Source organism: Epargyreus clarus, unplaced genomic scaffold, assembly GCF_041222505.1.
Source record: "Epargyreus clarus isolate Ecla_fem2 unplaced genomic scaffold, WU_Ecla_fem_2.2 ptg000031l, whole genome shotgun sequence".
NCBI classification, from domain to species: Eukaryota; Metazoa; Arthropoda; class Insecta; order Lepidoptera; family Hesperiidae; genus Epargyreus; species Epargyreus clarus.
Genome location: NW_027332236.1, coordinates 9,582,912 through 9,603,101, shown reverse-complemented (window position 1 = coordinate 9,603,101; position 20,190 = coordinate 9,582,912). Strand labels below are relative to the sequence as shown.

At 34.4% G+C, this 20,190-nt stretch overlaps 1 protein-coding gene across 2 annotated transcripts in view; it reads left to right on the top strand.

The window, feature by feature from the left end:
* Positions 1 to 496: 496 nt before the first annotated feature.
* cher (filamin A protein cher) overlaps positions 497 to 20,190 on the top strand; it is a 96,488-nt gene continuing 76,794 nt past the window's right edge. The window contains exon 1 of one of the 2 annotated variants that reach the window (XM_073089808.1): positions 497 to 706. The gene's annotated coding sequence lies outside the window, so the exon portion shown is untranslated. The remainder of the gene's footprint in view (positions 707 to 20,190) is intronic. The other variant, XM_073089807.1, reaches the window with a different exon arrangement.

The window sequence follows — 20,190 nt, the reverse complement described above, 5'->3', positions numbered from 1 at the left end:
AGCGAGCTTGGCCTGCAGCACGGTATGCAAAACATTGTCCGTAAAATTGTAGGTATATTTATAAGTCGATTTTTTTTTATTTTTTTGTGTTTTTTATGTGATTTTGTATTTTGTCATAATGATTGCTGTAGTCCTTGTTTTCGTGAATAAATGTTATTATTATTATTTTATTTTTGGTCCTTAAATCGATTGGTGATTTTGTACTTCTTTTTTTACGAGTTTTCTTGTAATAATCTTGTTTAAGATGTTAATAATTAGGAAGACAATTATTGTTTATTCCTTGCATAAAAAAACTACACTCGATGTAAAGGCTTATTCCGGAATTTTATTTTGCATACTGACGGATAAGATCGGAATTTTGATCCAGGCTCTCCACGCCCACTGTTTCTCACTCCTTCATCACGATTAATTTCCATCAAAGTGCGAAGTGATTGCAAGACTTATAATGACGCGTTCCAAAATACACCACCGCACATATCACTCGTGCCACCTAAAATTTACTTAAAGCACGTGAATCGGGTTTAGTCACGTATGTTCTCTGGCCCGGTACGCAGACTCCGCGGTAAAAATTCCCTCAGCTGAAATCCAGCCGGATTTTCACACTAAATTATAAAACAATAGACAATTGTAATCGCAAGACGTCCTGACGTTTCGCGCGCTTTCGACCGCCATCTTATATCGGCGGCTTTTTCGAGTTTTTCCGGAAGTAAGTGAGGGTCTATTCGGCCTGTATTTTATGTGCTTTTTTCGAGTGTTTTGTGAGTGATTTCACTTGTAACGTAATCCAGTGGACGGTAAGGTAGCTGTAAGATTAAATTTCACAGGGACGCGTAACGGGAAAATCCGTTGCAATTAAAAATTAATATACCAATTACCAATGATATACTTATATACTAATGTTTGTTTTATTACTCGTAGAAATAATTTACGTTAACGTTTCAAATGGACTGTAGTAGTTAAAAAGATTCTTTACGCTGAAATACATTAAATTGGATTTGGCAGAATGGCCACGTTTCATGCATTACGATTTGATATAGCAACATAAAGTAAATATAGTCGGTTAGGCCCAACACTCGAGAATGTCAACATGTGATGTAATCGGTAGCGAAATCCTGCTATTTTCGTGTTAGGTTGAATTCCGTTATTATAAAAGTACCTAACACTCATGATTTCTAACGTAGGTTGAACTATTTATAATCTATGACCCTTGTGCGAAATGTTTCAGGGATTACAAAAAGCTTAGCCACGTGTAATTCAGTATTTTCAAAAATGTCGCACATGTTGTTGAAACGGTGACTCTAGAGATACTTTCGATTTATAGACTCTGCGTTCAAGAATTCGAAACATTTTTGGCTTCGTTTCTAACTATATTAATATTTCGTAAATATAATAGAAATAAGGTGGTAGGACTAGGCTACAACCATTAGATTTGTCTATTTTATCAACAGATCGCAAGATGCATTTTTTTATAGACGCAAACTATTACCGTATTAAAAATTATTTAAGTTTTTAAATTTCATCATGTTCACAAGGTAGATAACCTTAAAAAATAGACTTCAATTTAATTTATATAGATTAATTAAACTTCTACTCTCGAATACCTAACTCCTACAAACGTCATTTATTTTTTAAATTTGAGTAGCAAATGAACGAATCGAATGATTCACAGAGAGTTAGGTAGTATTGGTTATGGACTCTAATATAAAATTTAAATGATCTCTACTTGAAGCGGGAGTCGGGTTTGATATTATTGTTCAGGATTAAGTTAGAATGTCTCCTATAAGTGGCAATTAATACTGTTCTGTTCAAAAAACAAGCACGGCGGTAGGCCCGTAGTCGAAAAAAAACCATTCCCTTTAACCATAGATTAGTAAAGATCACTCACTCCTAACAAGAGAATGTACCCAATTTTGAGAATTGAAATAGTTGCGTAAAAAAGTTTTTCCACGTCTCCGCGCTAAAATGTCCCTAAAATATTTGAAATAATTATTTACTTATTACGTAAATTACGTAATTATTACGTAAATTAGTTATTTATTCGTAAATTTTATCTAAAAATGTTTTTATTTGTCAAGTATTAAAAAAAAGAACTTACTAAAATAAGCCGTTTGTGGCTTCATTCAATTTCAAGGCGGCGAAGTATCTTTACTAATCTATGCCTTTAACTACTAGAATATAACAGCAAAATTCATACGAAAACACAAAATGCATACCGTTACCAAGCAGCAAGTGTGTCAATTACTTCATGATGTACAAAAATAACTTTTAATTTTCGCAGCCACTTCCAGAGATTGACGGTGTTGTTAAAGTTTTGGTGGGGAATCGTAATATCCTGTTTATTATTCTGTTATTATTGTAATGTATTGTTATGTTCAGTGAAGTACATAAAGTCGAAATACTTACTGAAAACAGTCGACATAGCTTTTTCAGACGCTAATATTTAAATGTTTGTACATGGCCTGAACACGTGTCATGTGTGCGTCAATTAAAAAACATAGTCATTTTTCACGAAACTTTTTTCGCTATGTTCGCAATGTTAGCAGTAAAATAGAAACGACTGGTTCAGTACATTTGTCAAATTACTAGCGTAGCGGAGAAATTATAAGTCGATGCAAATTACAATAGTTTTTTTCGGCCTATTAAAAATCTATTTAATTTTCGAAACTTATCCAGAGACGGAAATATGACAATATCTAGCAGGCAGAAATTGTCAAACGTTGAACTTTGATGGGCAATACATTGGATTTAAAAACAAAAATTAGAAATATTGGTTTTATCATAGATATATTGTACTGACGTAGGGTAATATATCTATGGGTTTTATTAATATTTGACGTAATAGACCATTTTGTGAATTTAACTGTGGCGACTCTACGTACCATTATTTCCTTCTCATGACATAAAACATATACGTTTTAAGTCGTTTAGAACTAATGAATGATAGGTAGGTACGAGTAGGTAAATAGATAGATATACTTAAACATATTTTAATAAATAATTGTAGAGTTAGAGCCCTCTACAATTTAGTTATTTATCTATAAAAGCATTTAATAAAAGTTTATTTATTAATTTAATATAAGGTTAATTACTTAAGTATGTGATTTTAAATTTTAGGCATAAATAATGAAGTTGAAATGTGTATTTACCTTTTTGGGTTAAATGATGAATATAATCAAATTAAGTGGAAATTAGGTACCACCTGTTAAAACGATGTAATTGTCATATTTAAATAAATTAATACATCAGTCTGTGTTCCGGTTTGAAGGGTGTAGTAAGGGAGACAGACTTTTCTGAGGCGTTCCAGCTTAGTCCTCAGGGGTAGCGGCGCATCTGTGACCGACCTCAGGTAGGAATATCTAATCTTATCTGGGGTTGATTACAGAAAACAGATGTCCATGGGCGGCAGTAGCCACTTACCATCAGGTGGACTGCATGCTCGTCTGCTACTTCTATATTATATAAAAAAAAAAACAACGAATTGTTCTACTTAATTCAAGGTAATAATTTGTTACGAGTGGAATAGCTTTAAATCGGCTAACACAAAAAGGGTGGATACTAAAAGTTATGTGAAGTCTACTAATCCGTACTTAACCAGCGCGGTTACCTGGTATCTAAACTCCTCTCACTCTGAGTGGAGATCCGTACCTACTCATTATTAGGACAATAATGGGTTCATAATGATGAGTTGTACCTGTAGTAGCGGTGGTTAGGATCTGCTAATATAGAAATATAAACACGATGTATTCCTGTTTTTAGGTGTAGTTGGCCTGTGAAATTGATGACAGATGTCCGTGGGCACAGCTCACTGCTCACTTAGTTACCTCAATTTAAAAATAAAAGTTAATTTATGAAGGTGGTTGGACCCTTTGTGGTCGGCGCACTGCATGTTCGTCTGCTACTTCATAAAATATACGATACTGAGTATTTATATAACCGACTTCAACATGATTTTTACGTTTGTGTTACGATTTTTCGTAACACGATTTTTCATAATGGCAGAACTTGCAGGTGTGCTAAAATGTTTAGATGTTCTTTGCAATATGTACTCGTACTATTGTACGTAGTCCCTGCAAATAGAGCCGCGAATAAAGCAATGTAAAGTAATAATCAACATCGACGGTGCAATTCAATACTCAATAGACGTTAAGACGATTTCACATTTAGTTTAGCGCAGATTAGTGTTCTGGAATACAGGTACCAAATTGGTAGCACAAGTGCTTACGAAACAAAAAAAAAACGCTTTCTACACTCACAGCCCCACACTAGGATTCCCTAGGATTCCTTCCATAGAAAAATACACAAACACTCAGACCCAGAAACATAAATCTAAATTCATTATTTAGATATCTATCTGGCCGGGGATCGAACCCGGGACCCTTTGCGCTTCATACCGGTATGGTGGCCGTTTCGCCACGCGGGTCGTCACTACATGTGAACATTTATAAATAAATAAAATACCGGTTACGTCGGCTACTAAGGACTTAGTCGGAACGCTTCATGATAAATTGCCCCACCTTACCACCCTTCAAACTAAAATTCACCATCATCATTCTACAAGGCTGTTAAAAGAGATAGAACCCTTTCTAGACTGACTCGACTAAGGGAGAATCAAGGCATTCTTAGATCTAGGGGTTGCAATGCATCTGGTGTCGTTCCTCTAGCGGCTTAAGGGGGGGGGGGGAGGGGCGGAAGAGGCGGTCAGCCCCGGGCCTCCGATCCTGGGGGGCCTCCAATGTCCAATGTGTATCACTCACCGAATCACATGCGAATAATTATATGATACATTTGTCATTTTGGTAAATTAAATAAACTTTTTATGCTTTTGAGGGCCTCCATTCAAATTTCCGCCCGGGTCTCCGACGGCCTTAGTCCGCCACTGGGTGGAACTCAAGTAGGACTTTTTCTATCTAATAGATAACAATATTTGGTTACTGTGGCAGCTTTCCACAAGTTGAACTACAAGTTCGTTTAACTTCAAATACAACGTCATAGCAGTCGAACTTCGTCAAACTAACCGAGGATTATAAAGATCAGTTAAACGATGTAATAATTCAAGAGTTTTAGCTAAACTAGTGTAGTATCACTGCTTAATTGTGCATAAATAACAGTAGGTACGCTCCGGGTTATTTATGTCAGGTTCTGTCCAGTTTCTTAATTAATTAGCGACGGAAAATGGGACAAGGATGGGCTTAATGCAGGGTTGTCGCTTTTTGAAGATTTTCGAAAATATAATGCATTCTTTTATTTTTTTATGCGTACTAGAAGACACGTATTTGAAAAATGTAGTTACTGATTTGTACTTATGAAGAGTGACAAAGTTAATCAAGGTATGAAGAAAACTTCTCAGTACTTATAATATTACGGTGTTCACCTTTTTTATAGTTTCTCTAAGTAAAGTATACCTACTTATCTATCTACGTGTAGATAATAGAAACAATACTCACTTACTGACTAATCATCGATGAGCCTAAAGTATAAATATATATAACTCAAAGGTGACTGACTGACATAGTGATCTATCAACGCACAGCCCAAACTACTTGACGGATCGGGCTGAAATTTGGCATGCAGGTAGATGTTATGACATAGGCACCCGCAAAGAAAGGATTTTGATCAATTCTACCCCCAAGGGGATGAAAATATTACTTCGTAACGCGAGCGAAGCCGCGGGCAAAAGCTCGTTTATCATATGATGTAGGATGTAAAAAGGATTATTGTATGTCGCGAGTAATAGCTCGTTGCATATACCACATATCGTTACATAATATATAGGGTTACGTTTAATACTATTTATATTATATACTGGAATTTTAGTTTCAGACGGATTTCTTAAATGAGCAATATTAGGCACCTGGCAGACAAATTTCAGTTACCATGTAGAGACTGTACCTTATTTTTTCGGTTAAGTTTATAGTAATTAGATTCTTCACTTATTTCACAGTTACGTCAATATTTTGGAGACATACATTTATGTACCTTTATGTATTATGTATGTTTTACCACCTAAGTTGTATCGCTTCTATTAAATGTACGAGTATATTTGGTGCTAATAAGGCAAGAAGAAATAGGTGTAACGGCACCGCTGCCAGTCATATTTCTTCCTGCCATAGTTACGTGTAATATAGGTATCCATCAATATTTGGTTGATGTTACTCTCGTGCGGACTAAGAGTTTTAGCAACTCATTCCTGCTGCGAGCCGCCAAAGAATGGAACACACTCCGCCTTCCTTGTTTCCCGATACATATGACCTGGGATTGTTCAAGTCAAGGGTGAATAGGCTTCTTCTAGGCAAGCATATTTTATCTAAGGCTGCATCTCACTTAACGTCAGGTAATGTTGCAGCCAAACACAATCCTATAGTAAGATAAAAAAATATATTAAAGAAAACCACTTTTAAAACAAGTAGTTGACAACCCTAGCTTCAGTGGGCACTGCCGGACGAAGCTGATTCCACGAAAAATCTGTTTATTAATGAACGCTTTGCATAAAGGCTATTTTTATATGTTGCAACATTTTTGTGAACGAGCCCAGTGGTGAGTGAGCTTTTGAGAGCTTTTACAGTAAAATTGAATGAGGTGATTCATCTGCATTATTTTATTTGCATTAATAAATTATTTTCATTATGCATTATAAATATATTTATCATTTATTAATTGCGATATAGATCGGGTCGTATTTAACAGTGTCCCTTTTAATACTAATTTTAATGGTTCATTTAAATTAAATTTCAAAGAATGAATTATAACAAAAAACAGGCAACAGTGATGAAGATGGGTGCAATCTTTTTAAAACTCATTTATATTCAATAAGAATCCTGGATCCTGGATTTTCACGGACTCAAAGTTTTGAAGAAATGTTTAATTGCTTCTATTCTTTGAATACCTACAGAACATAATACATTATTTTATTATAAGTAATAGCTGTACACGTATTACATATTAGGTATCTGTATTTAATCAAATAAAATATTAGATTTGATTTAATTAAAAAATATTTCATGCGTATTTTATGCCTAGATTATAGTGGGTCATATTAGGATCTAGATTTAAATGAGGGCATCTAAAACTAGCAACAGATATTAAATCTTCGCTGACTGCTATGCGTCGAGTTGATGACTTCCCGTAGGACATTTTAATTTAGTACCTCTGTATTGTATGCGGCTGCATAATTAACTGCATCTTATATTAACCACATCGTAATTGATAAGGTAAAGTCACCTAATGCCGAGGGGTTCTGAAATTGGCACTATATTCCGCGGTATTTACAAAAACGGCTTTTATAAACTATTTACCAACTCATTTTTAATAAAAGGTATGTTATTTAATAGATAATTTATCACTCTTTTGTCATATGGCTATCGTAATAGTATTATGTGTATGGTTTTTTTTAATAATCGCATAGTTTTGCATTAGTGCCTTCATCAAACGTATGCTTCATACATTTTGGGCCTTTTGCACGTGAATGTCACGATTTCTCCAATAGTGATTTTTTCAATAAATTTGCATGTGTGTGATAGTGTTTCGATGAAAACAATATATTAATTATATATGGAATCGATAACATTCAAATATAGTGCTTATTTTTTAACAGACAAGAGTAGAAATAAGTTTAAAAATACAGCGGCATTAGGTGCCAAATATTTTGAGCTGTCCCTTAAACCGAGGTATACCACGGAATAGCAATTTCATAGACTTGTTTTTAATTTAAATTTTTGTAGTTGTTTTTATGAATAAGCACGTCTTGCTTCGATTTTGACAAGTTTAATACTCAAATAATATCGAAATCATTTTCCGTGGTACTACATTGTACTGCATTACCTAATTATATAGTATCAAAGATGACCTATCTATGTACTTTCCTAATTTCTTCTATGGGACAATTAAGGAGAGAAAATGAAGTTCATCCAGATATGGATGTAATATTGAACAAGTATTGCATATTATTATGTACATATTTTAATAAAGCATCTTTCTGCCTCTAAATTGTGTAAAAGTCTTTTATTATTTAATAATCGGAATTTGGAAACGTGATTTTTAGTTATGAAACGCTATTCCGATGTATATAAGTCGGAATTAGGTTATATGGGCACATTAATCCGCGGCATAACCGCAAAATACTATACAGGGTGTTTAAAGTTCTCATCGGTTTTTTAAGAACATTTCTATTGTTTGTATCAGTAATTCGCTAAACCTAATTAATGAAGAATTAACATTATTATACGATTTTTATGGATATTTAAATAAGAACTAGAACATTTTACGACGTTTTCATTTGATTAAATTATTCAAAATGAAATAATTCTATAAACCTCATGACGGTATTCCATAATATTATTATTTATGGTGTACGATAATAAACCTTAGTAAAGTACACGAAGAAGAATATCCAAAATTGTATTGCAGATACACTAATTGACTGTAGTTTAAAAAAAAATACATGATATACATTACTAAAATTAACCAATCAATAAACTATACTATAAAAAGTTTTATTTCGGCAGCTTCCCTTTAATCATAGCTAAGAACACTTTTGATAAAGCTACTCTTTAAGTAATAAACAAAAATTAAATCGAAATTGAAACTAAATTCAATAAATAACATTTATTTTTATACACCATGTAGCAGTCGTTCTATCTCTTTCACTCCCTTATTTTGTATACTCGGAATTAGGAACCAAATACATCGGAATAAGAATTTTTACATCGAAATTAGGGTTTTCTGACTTGGTTCATATTTATTTAAAATACACATTTAAATCAACATTTAATCGTAAAATGTCGAGTCTATTTCAAGAGTACAGATAATAAAGCTTCTGATAAAATTATCTAATTCCTTATCAAGCCGTAGCAAATGCTTAATATCTGACGCTCTTTCTAGTTTTGGTGAAAATACCGCGGAAATAGGTGACTTTACCTTAGCTTGATCTTTAAGATTAAATGTTTAAGCACCGCACTCATAAAATATTTATTTGGGGCGAGAAAAATACAGTTTGTTAAGGGAAAATTGCCCGCGTCAACATTTTAGTAAACAAGGGTTTATTTTGAAATGTGAGCATCAGCTTTGTGCCTTATTTAAAAAATATAAAAAAAATACGGATACACGCATGATTTTTCGAATACACTGTAAAGAAATATATAAAACATTCGACTATTAGTAAGGTTTTCACTAAAATGTATTAAGTCCCAAGGTTCATCAAATCAAATCAGTCGTGTAAAATAAAAGCGTCGATAAACTAGGGACATACTTAACTAAGTAATAAATAATGGAATAAGTAAAGATTATTCAAGCTACTAATGTGTAATTAATTATTATTTTTATGTTAAGAAATATGTTAAGAAATATGCTGTCAACTCTTTGAATATAAGCACAGTCTGCTGAAAGAAAATCTTATTCTCATCATTAAAGCACAATAGCCGGTCGAGCCACCAACTTTTAATTATCTGCGTCATATATTTACTTAATGTACCTATACATATGTTGATGATGTAAACTTTGATATAGTAGTAGTCGTGTAAAACGCACATTAAAAATGTTTCGCATCATAAAACTCGCAAACAATGCGGCGTAGTACGCGAGCATGTGGGTTATTTTCAAACTGTATCAAAATTGACTATTAAATACGCAGGAACTAATGGAAAATGATCAAAAATACTCCGTTGGTACGCTGCGGAATGTTTTCAGAACGCCGGGACATTGTCGAGAATAATTATCACGATTTAATTACCATTCATCAACTTGAAACCGAGGAAGACAACATACTTATTCTTATTTTATCTGCTATTAGTAGTTGCGGTATAGTCATTTTAATATTTGATTTTATTTGACTATAAGTTGTGCTTGCAGTGATAGCCTAGTGGTTAAGAAACGCGGCCTCTCGATCGAGGGGTCCGAGGTTCAAATCCCAGGCACGCACCTCTGATTTTCAAATTTAGGTGCGTATTAGAAATTAATTATCACTTGCTTAAGCGGTGAAGGAAAACATCGTGAGGAAACCTGCATACCTGAGAGATTTATAAAAAATCTCAAAGGTATGTGAAGTCTACCAATACGCACTTGGCCAGCGCGGTGGAGTATGGCCTAATCCTTCTCATTCTGAGAGGAGACCCGTGCCCAGCAGTGGGACAGTAATGGGTTGATGATGATGATGATGATGTGCTTGTCACGGCCCGTGTCTGAAACGTCCAATGTTTGCAGACATAGACAGGGCCTAGTCTATCTTTCAGGTTGTCAGAACCTATAACAGTGTCCTTAAGTAGATTTAAGAATACATTATCGTTACTTAAAAGGCTCATATATTTTTTAATAGTATAAAGTAGCAGACGATGATGCAGTTCATCTGATGGTAAGTGGCTGCTGCCGCCCATGGACATCTGTAATCAGCCCCGCATAAGACTAGATTCCTACCTGAGGCCGGCCTCATAAGCGCCGCTAACTAACGGACCAAGCTAGAACGCCCCTGCGAATAATGTCTCCATTCAATCCAAAACACAAAGTACAGGGAAATCAAATGTGTAATGTATAAAAAGTTTCAGCTGGTGTAGTTAAAAACCCAACGAATCTCAATTAAATCGGGCGGCTCGGGCTATTTATATCTTGTTTTATAGCGAGTTTGCAACAGAATTCATCTCAACATTCTAATAACGCTGCGACAAAGATTTACTTATAACTACGTGTTTTGTATGTGTAGAAATATGTTATTTTATTTTATCTTACTGCTCTTTTATCTTACTCTAATTACAAAGACTTGCGTTTGGCTGCAACGTTACCTGATGTTAAGTGAGATGCAGCCTTGGATAAAACACGCTTGCCTAGAAGTAGCCTATTCACCCTTGACTTGAACAATCCCAGGTCGTAAGTATAGCTGTAGAATAGAATTCAAATTATGTAGTTTGTAAAAAACTAGAATTATTTAAATTGGTAGAGGAGTTTTTTCGAGAGTTTGTTAATAAATAAGGTAACGTTATAACTATGTTTAAATAAGAAACTCGATATGTATTTCTTTATGTCCATGAATACAACTTAGCACCATATAAGTTTTATATAAATGAAATATAATTTGAAATAACCTATTTTATGAGCAAATTGCGAATTTTGTAATCGTTATACATTATAAAAATCGTATTGTTTTTTTGGTTTACTATTATTACAAAGACTAAAACACTACTGTACTCAGATACAGATATTAAAACTACTCTTCGATGTTCCTAAACCGGATTTATCAGAATTAGCGACACTTGCTGTACACGTGGCAAGGGCCACTTAACGTGGACTACAAAAAAACAGGGTATACTTCCCCTAAGTTTGCACTGCCGATAGAAATAAAAACTAAGTACTTAACTTGTGAATTGTATCGTACAGCTATTGAATTATTATTTTTTAGCATTAATAAATAAATTTAAACTTTAATCCTTGATCATATAGCGTTCGGTGACGATGACGCGAGTTCCATGATTTTTACCAAAAAGTGCTCAACGCGCCTCAAGAAGCTTTCGCTTCAAAAATGCTAGATAGTCACAAAAGGGAGTCCCAGTTGCCTGATGTACTTATTATATGTATGTGTTTGCTGTGCAGAACTGTGGGAAATTCTTATTAGTATTCACAACGCATGCGCGCTGTACATCTGAATGTACGTCACCTTAGACCAGCGTGACGTCACTGGCTTCCATCTAGGCGAGCGACCCCCGACAGAAGGGGTGGCGCGGTCGTATTTATATCACCGAGAGGTAAAAACTTCGATAGCGTGATTCAGCTTTTTGTTGAATTACGCCAAAATTATAAGGAATTTGATAAATCTGACACTTGGAGTATAACAGTACGGGTCCCAGAAAGTATTTAAATTAATAATATACACTTTATACGCAGTGGAAAACCGGGAAAAATGCTCCACTTTTTGAAATGGCCTCCTAATTTTGAAACTATTCACCTACCATAATTATTTCCTAGGAAAATAACTAGTTTAATCTTTTATAGTACATAATGACTTTCTTTAATTTACCTAATTATTACAAATTTCGCGTAAATTGACTTTTTGCAGAACTCCTTTTTTGACGATAGATACCTACATATATACCTGTATGTATGTATACGAATACCATGATAATGTTTTGAACGATTGAAGTCCTATGAAATAAAATTAGTGAAAAAAGTTATAAAATATATATTAATAATATTCAAAATATACTGAACCTATCTATTTTAATAGAAAAATAAAACATTATTATAACTACAATTTGTTAAGCAACAGGATATGAAAGAAAATAAGAAATCAAAAGGGAGATAAAGTACAAATTCTATACTAAGGCTTTTACGTAGCTGACGAATGATTGCGTTGCCTATTTTAATATTATCTGAACTTCACACGCCCTTGTTTTCGAACGTGCACGTTTCCTCGCGATATTTTCCTTCATAATTTAAGCAAGTGATACTAAATTTCTAATACGCACTTGACTTTGAAAAAAATAAAGGTCTGTTCCTAGGATTTGAAGCTCGGTCCCTCATGTGTGAGGCCGAGCTTTTTAGTCACTAGACTTCAAAATAGCACATATTACATCCGTTTTACATCACGTAGAGATTCTGTACCCTTACCATGAGTTTTCAAAAACATCCCACAATTTTACGTTACGTTTACTCAATCCATTATTATTTTCCGTTTGCTTCAGTAGACTGAGTAAACGTAACAATATATGTCAATATGTAAGTGCTCAAGTCTTTTTGTCTGCCTCACATGTTCGTAAAAAAGAGAGACAAAACATAAAGCGCCATTTTGTCAATTTAGACATTTAATGTTACGTTACTGAAACTATAGTTCTGACACAATCCGCTAGGGGCGCTGATTGGAATTTGTATCGGCGAATACGTAAACAAATACCAAAACAGTCGTATTTGTCAAAACGTAAAATCTCATGGTAAGGGTACTGAAGCTAAAAAGGTACGAAATATATAACATGTAGTTGGCATTCGTGGCGTGCATACCACGGCAGCGTTACGAAACATAACTATAATTAAATACATTATTCTGTCGCCGCTACATTTGTGTCTGTTTGAGTGGTTGGAATTGACTGAAAAGGATTTGCGTATTAGTTTGTCATGTTACTTTCGATTTTTACAAAGGCACACAGATAAAATTAAGAAGTTACTTCGTCGTCAACTCATTACTGTCCTACTGCTGGGCACCAGTGTTGGCAACCTGGGAGATGGCTCTGATCGTACCAGGGGCGTAAAATTATCGTATCTGCCGAAAAATTATCGTACATTTCATAAGAACGCGGGCGCGATTAGAGATGTGCCGAGTCAGGTCGACTCGAGGTGGCGTTTTTTTTTTTTTTTTTTTGCTCTTCCGTGCTATTGTTGTTTGTTTATTGTGAGTAATTTGGACTCGAATACCAAAAATGGCCGACTCGCCACATCATTAGGCGCGATGCACGCGTTCCGTTTACCGTAATAAAAATATATTTTTTATTAATAAATAGCCCTTCTTTCGAAAAAATTATCAATGAAAGGCATATATAATACGTTTATGAATTCATTAAAACAGTTTCCCAAAAACTTTCAAGTAGCCAATTATCGTACATTTGCGTACGATAATGACTCGCAATCGTACATCGTACGGTGGTATCAAATTATCGTACATGTACGATAATTATCGTACGGTTGCCAACACTGCTGGGCACTGCTGTCTCCTCTCAGAATGGGAAGGATTAGTCTACCGCGCTGGCCAAGTAGACTTCACATAATTATCTTTGAGAACGACTTTTTAAGATCTCTTAGGTATGCAGGTTTCTTCACGATGTTTTCCTTCGCTGTTTAAACAAGTGGTAATAATTTCTAATTCGCAAATAACTTTGAAAATTCAGAGGTGCGTGCCTGGGATTTGACTTCGGACCTCTCGTTCGAGATGCCGAGTTTCTTAACCATTTTAATACCAATATGTTTACATGTCTGCATAGAATGGTGGGAATCTACGGGGGAGGTTATATATTCGGTAAAAATTAAAAGTATCATCTATTATTACGATTCAAGAGATAGAGCTTCGAGACAGATGGATGGAGGCTTAGTAGTAGCGTTCCTTTTTACCCATTGGGTACGGAACCCTAAAATTAACAAACATACGCTAGTTGCATTTTTATATACTAAAATTTAATTTTGACCGCGACATTGTAGGTATATTAAATTAGTTTGCGTGTCTGTGCATTGAAATATTTACTAGGTGTAACCGAAGCGGCCATTAGGGCCATTTTGGCTGTCTCTACGCTTGTTTATGTGTCTGTTGTGAACACGTGTCATGTATAAAGATATTTGAATGAATGAGAGTAGGTGTAGCTAAACAGTCACCGAGATGACTCGAGTTGAGGTTTTTAATAGACTTAGAATTCGCTATGATGTGTTAGATATTTTATAACGTTTTGCAATGAGCTGATGGATCAGTACCTAGTATTAATTTTAACGTCCCAATGTAAATGTTCGGGTTTGAACTTTGCGTTTGAAGTAGTTTGGTTATTATAGATGATGTAGCTAGTAGCAGTTTTGCAGCCATAGACTTATAGAAACACGAGTTTTTGGTCGGAGGTGCGAGGTACGAATCTCAGCCATAAACCTCGTGAAATCTTAGAACATAGTATTGATTAAGGAATTCCACCTAGTGGAAATTGGTCACTACCGCCCATGGACATCTATAATCAACCCCAAATAAGATCCTGATAGTTTGAAGTAGGCCATATGTACGGAACTGCTCCTGAGGACCCGGTTACCACACCCTTTTAAACAAAAGTCGGCCTAAAGTTTGCTTGCTTCTTGACTCCATTACCACACCATTTAAATCAGAACACAGCAACGCTTAATACTGCTGTTATGGCCTCATAACTATATCTACACTGTCACTCCTACTTCTGCCTAGAAATAGGTGTGACGGCGGTGCCTCCGTGGTCGAATAACAATGGATTCCACCACTATCTTTAATAATGAACATACAACCCGAGGTCAATATTACCATACATCACCTTCTAAATGCATAAATTAACTAACCTACATTCGTTGGTGGTTTTCACATTTATTATTTGAGTGTCAACAAAAATAAATAAATACAGAACAGACATAATAATACAGGACAGAATAAATATGAAATTATGATCGCCGGAGCGGTAAAATAGCCCGTTCTATAATAACTTCAAAGTATGACGTATGGCATGTACCATACCGTGCCCACTCCGTTTCCGGGATTTGCAATTCCCGGCTTCCGACAGGGGATAAATAATCAATTCCAGATCTTGGTTACGTCACTTTAATTTAGTAATTTATGTAGCAAATGAACAGAAATGTGTTAAAAATCTTGTCGTTCGATTGCGAACACCTACGTACTTCTATTTCTGATATGACGGCATTGTTAAGCGCTACTCTAGTCAGTACCTAGTTAGTACCTACCCTTAGTATGAATTTTCAATCTTGGACTCAGCCGAATTGAGAGCTCAACATCTCTGTATATTACAATGACAAATTTTAGTTCCTAAACCACCACCAGAGGCGCTGCATGTAAATTTGTATGAGCGAGCTATCGGTGTTACGATTGGATTGTCCTCGATTGAAAACTCATACTAAAGGTGGTATGAAGGTTCCTAAGAAATAGACGCTTGAAAGCATCTCAACTTAGTTTTATGTCTCCTGTTCTATATGTACTCGTATTTTTACGTTCGGGTGTTGCTTCCTTAGTATAAAAAAGATCCCTTTGTAGATAGTATCAAAAAAGAGATTTTTACCACGCTTTTATTAGCTTGGGTTGTATCTATGTAACGGAATCTTTGAACTCGATTTTTACCCACTTTGAACGGTCTGATTAATTTAAAATTTTGCACAATTATAAAGAACCGATGACAATACACGATTTTAATAATTTTATCTCATTCTCCTCGTCAGGATCGTCAGGAATCAGGATTAACGATTTTCCTTGTGCGATTTTAGCGTGGTTTTTAGTTTTTAAACTATAATATTATTACCTTACAACAGTACACTTTCGCAAAGATATTAAAACGCGATTTTCTTATTGCTATAACGTCTATAAGTAATCTATTATTGTCTACAGTTCTCCTGAAACATTTGAAATGATATTTTATGGAAACCGTTTGGTGGCTCGGGTTTTGTTTATTATTTCTGCTTAGAACTATTAATTGAATAAAGTTTATTTTTTGAATACTGTGTCTGCTAATAATAGAGTTAGAGATAGGACCATTTTAGCGACTAGAGGATGCATCGCTGCGACGTCGTGTGACGTTGCGATGTCGCGTCGGGGAAATCTACGACATAGGTTGTAAAAAAATACGACGCGTAACCTCTCCTTTGTTTTTTCTTAAAGTGATGATAAAAAAATATTATTATAATATAGATTAGTTTCTTCATGGTAGGTTTTTTATCTTTGTTATTTTTTTTATTCTGTTGCTTATAATCGTAAACTCCTAAACAACAAAATTACGAATTAATTAAATCAAAATGCCTCCAAAAGTTAGTGTATGAGGAAGGAAGTGTTTACTCTACTTTGATATTGCAAGATCAAACGCATGTTGCTGAAGAATTTATGTTGTATTAATAATATTTGCGTCTTGGAGCAATGAAAACACTTTTAGTTAATGTTTATGTTGCAAGTGTGTGGTTCGATAGACTAAAGGGCAGTTAGAATACCTACAGCAGTAGTAGAAGTATTGAAAATATTTAAATAGCATAGAAAATGATTTTCCAAATGATGATCAAAATCGAAATCAAACATTTGATCTCTCTGTCCTAATTTCAGCTAAAACCAAAATCGAAACTTTTTTAGACTTATGAAAATTAGCACATTTCCAGCAGATTTAGCAGATTTACAGTGACGTAGGAGCATTTACACATTCGCAAATGTCAAGTAGACAGTAATCGTGGTAGACGATGATAAATACGAGGGGTACCATCTCAGTAATAAGAGTAGCAACATTTGTAGCGAACCTTAGGTAGTACTCACGTTGTCCCTGTAGTTCCGGGACTAGAATAGGGCTACGGTATCCCCTGCCTGTCGTAAGAGGCGACTAAAAGGGGGCTTCCGGGGTTGCTTGAACCGTCCAGTAAGCGACCCCGGGAAGGACGGCGGTATGTGTGGTCGCATACCGTCGTGAACACCAGAAGGTTTGGGAGGAGCGAAAACTGCTCTCCCAGGGCAGAGCCCGATCGGGGCATCGCGCTTGGAGGACTCCGGTTGTGTTCCGTCGGAGATCCCGGAGTTCTCCAACAAGCGATTAGGACGGCCACCGAGGGGGTTTTAGTGCGGTAAAAATCCCACATAACTCGACGTCGCTCCCACGTCGTTGGGTACCTTTTGAAGATTTCCCCCTCGATAGAAAAAAAAGGTAGTACTCACGTAGTCATCGGCGGTCATGTCTACTTACCTCCAGGCACACTGCATTCTATAGTGTTACGTAAATTTTAAAAAACCAAGTATTTAAAAAAATGATTGTTATTAAGGCAATCGCATATTAAAGTTACCTCATATCATTAAAATCAGTAGTTACCTTTAAACTTCTTAGATATATTCTAAGCAGACAACGCAATCTAAAACTAGATAGGTAAACATCTTAAATTGCATAAACATTTTAAATTCCAATTATCATTTAAACTTCAACAAGTGATTTAATCCGACGTATCAATTGATGCAACAAAACCAAAAAGCTTTTAAATTCTTTACCATTCTTATTATTTCCTCTATGTGTGTGTGCATAGTCTCATAACTCCCTCGTAACCCCATAAAGTTTGTGTTAACGAATTTTCATACGATCCTCGACGATCTAAATTTATACGGGCCAACGTTTTCTGGATGGCGGTACATACAGCATGTGTGATATGATATTTTAAACCTATTTAACTACTAGGATCGTGTAGACGTTTTATTACGCGTACCCATAGTTTTAGTATAGTTTAGATCCAAAACGCATTTGTTTATAAAGTTTATCTTAGGCATTACTTTATACAGATTAAAAAGTCAGTGTTGTGTCATACCTTTTTTGGCGGTAAGTATAATTGAATTGTGTTGTTCTGTGCAAGATAACTTATGTTATTCAGCTGTTATATTTCAAATAAGGTTTTTGTTTTTAATGTTTGTGTAATACGATGAATTAAAGATATTTAGCTTTTCCAGCCTTCCATATATTTCTAAGTTTTCTTTTAAAGTAATCACATTAATTACGTTTATTTTATTACGGAATAACGGACAGATTGTGGGATGCATTTATGTGATTTATTGCATAATAACATTTTATGTGATTTATTGAAATTAATTTACATAACTTCTTACTGAATTCAGTTGTGAATATTTGATAGTAGTAGTAGTATTCGTATGTATTTTAAATTTTCATGACACAGAATTAATACCTACTAGATATTTATTACGTTAATTTAAACGAATTGAATTATAAATTCATTAGTGTAACATAGTCATTTGGTAGGATTAAGGATGTATCTAATTTTTATCTTTACTCAAACTCGTTAATCTTAATAAATATCTCATTCACAATGACATTCTTAAAAGTAGGTATTTAGCTACCCATTATAATGGTAGATGAAAACTTTTGTTTTAAAACCCTTTTCTTTTGTCTCATTGACGAGACAATAAAAATGTCACAGATTGTCAAGCACACAAGACTAACGAGGCGGAAAATATGCTAAAAAAATGGCGACCTTTTCATCAGCTGTCAAATTAACACCGTCAGAACTGTCAACATGTTGTTAGCCTCAAGTTTGGCGGGAAGATTAATCTATTTTTTTTATAGTTTCGCTTAATTTATTAAAAGGTGACATGTTTCTAGGGATAGCAAGGATATTTTAAAATGTAGAAGATTTATTTATGTGACATGATATAAGATATTTTTATTCATTTGAATTAAGGCTAGTGACATAATATGGAAATGTAATTAATATTTTAAAATTTAAGACACAATTAATTTCGTTATTTTCGAATTACGAATGCAAATTTAAATTAATGAAACGTCGTAAGGAATAATAAAATAACATCTGAAAAATTAAAATGATTGGATACAAATAAAGTTACTTACTTTATTTCAATTATTAATAGGTACTGTAACTTATTATAAATACTACAAATCATTGGCGATCAAATTTAAAACTTTTTAATTTTTAAGCTTGTTTTAATAATTTACTACCTATATTTTAAATTTAAAATTCGAGTTGTCTCACCATGTTCCTATGAAACGCTACCTATATCTATGAATCACAAGAAGAAAAATCGTTTGAAATGTTTTGAAATCTATCTCTGCATTTTTATGTAAAAGAATATTTCCCATTGATATTCAGTATTTAGGCGGCTGTCAGACATAGTGTTCCAAAAATTTGTTGTATTATAAAAACTAGAACAACCACTTAAAATAACGCTTGAAAAAATCTACTACAATATTTTAAATATTGGCTAGATCAAATATCAAATCGAATAGGCACATGAAAAATCGTCTATTTTGCAGAAGTGGTAAAACGTAGATAAATAAAAAACACAGACTTTAGAAGACCTGTCACTTAGTAACGGATGATTAGAAAAATATTTAAAAGTTGGCGCAAGTTTTTTCAATTTCCCGCGTCGATGAAACATTTTTTAAAAGCTATGGAGCAGATGTTTTGCAAGTTTTACAACATAGATTAGTAAAGATACTTCGCCGCCTTGAAATTGAATGAAGCCACAAACGGCTTATTAGCAAGTTCTTTTTTGAATTCTTGACAAATAAAAACATTTTTAGAGAAAATTTACGAATACATAACTAATACTGCGTATTTTACATTATAAATAAATAATTATTTCAAATATTTTCGGGACATTTCAGCACGGAGACGTGGTAAAAGTTTTTTACGCAACTATTTCAATTCTCAAAACTGGGTACATTTTCTTGTTAGGAGTGAGTAATCTTTACTAATCTATGTTTTACAAGTACTTAATTTAAGCGAATTATTTTTTATGAAAGGGTATATTTCAAGTAAAATTTTAAGAGCTACGTGATAAAAGAGCTACGATTTCTAAAGATAGTATAATTTTACGGTGTACTTTGAAGGTGGTAGAACCCTTTGTGGTTCGACTCCCGAGGTACCACCGTCACACCGATTTCTGCCTAATAACAGCAGTGCAAAGCTGCTGTTGATGTATTTGAAGGATGTAATAAGGGATACATACATATTTATTAG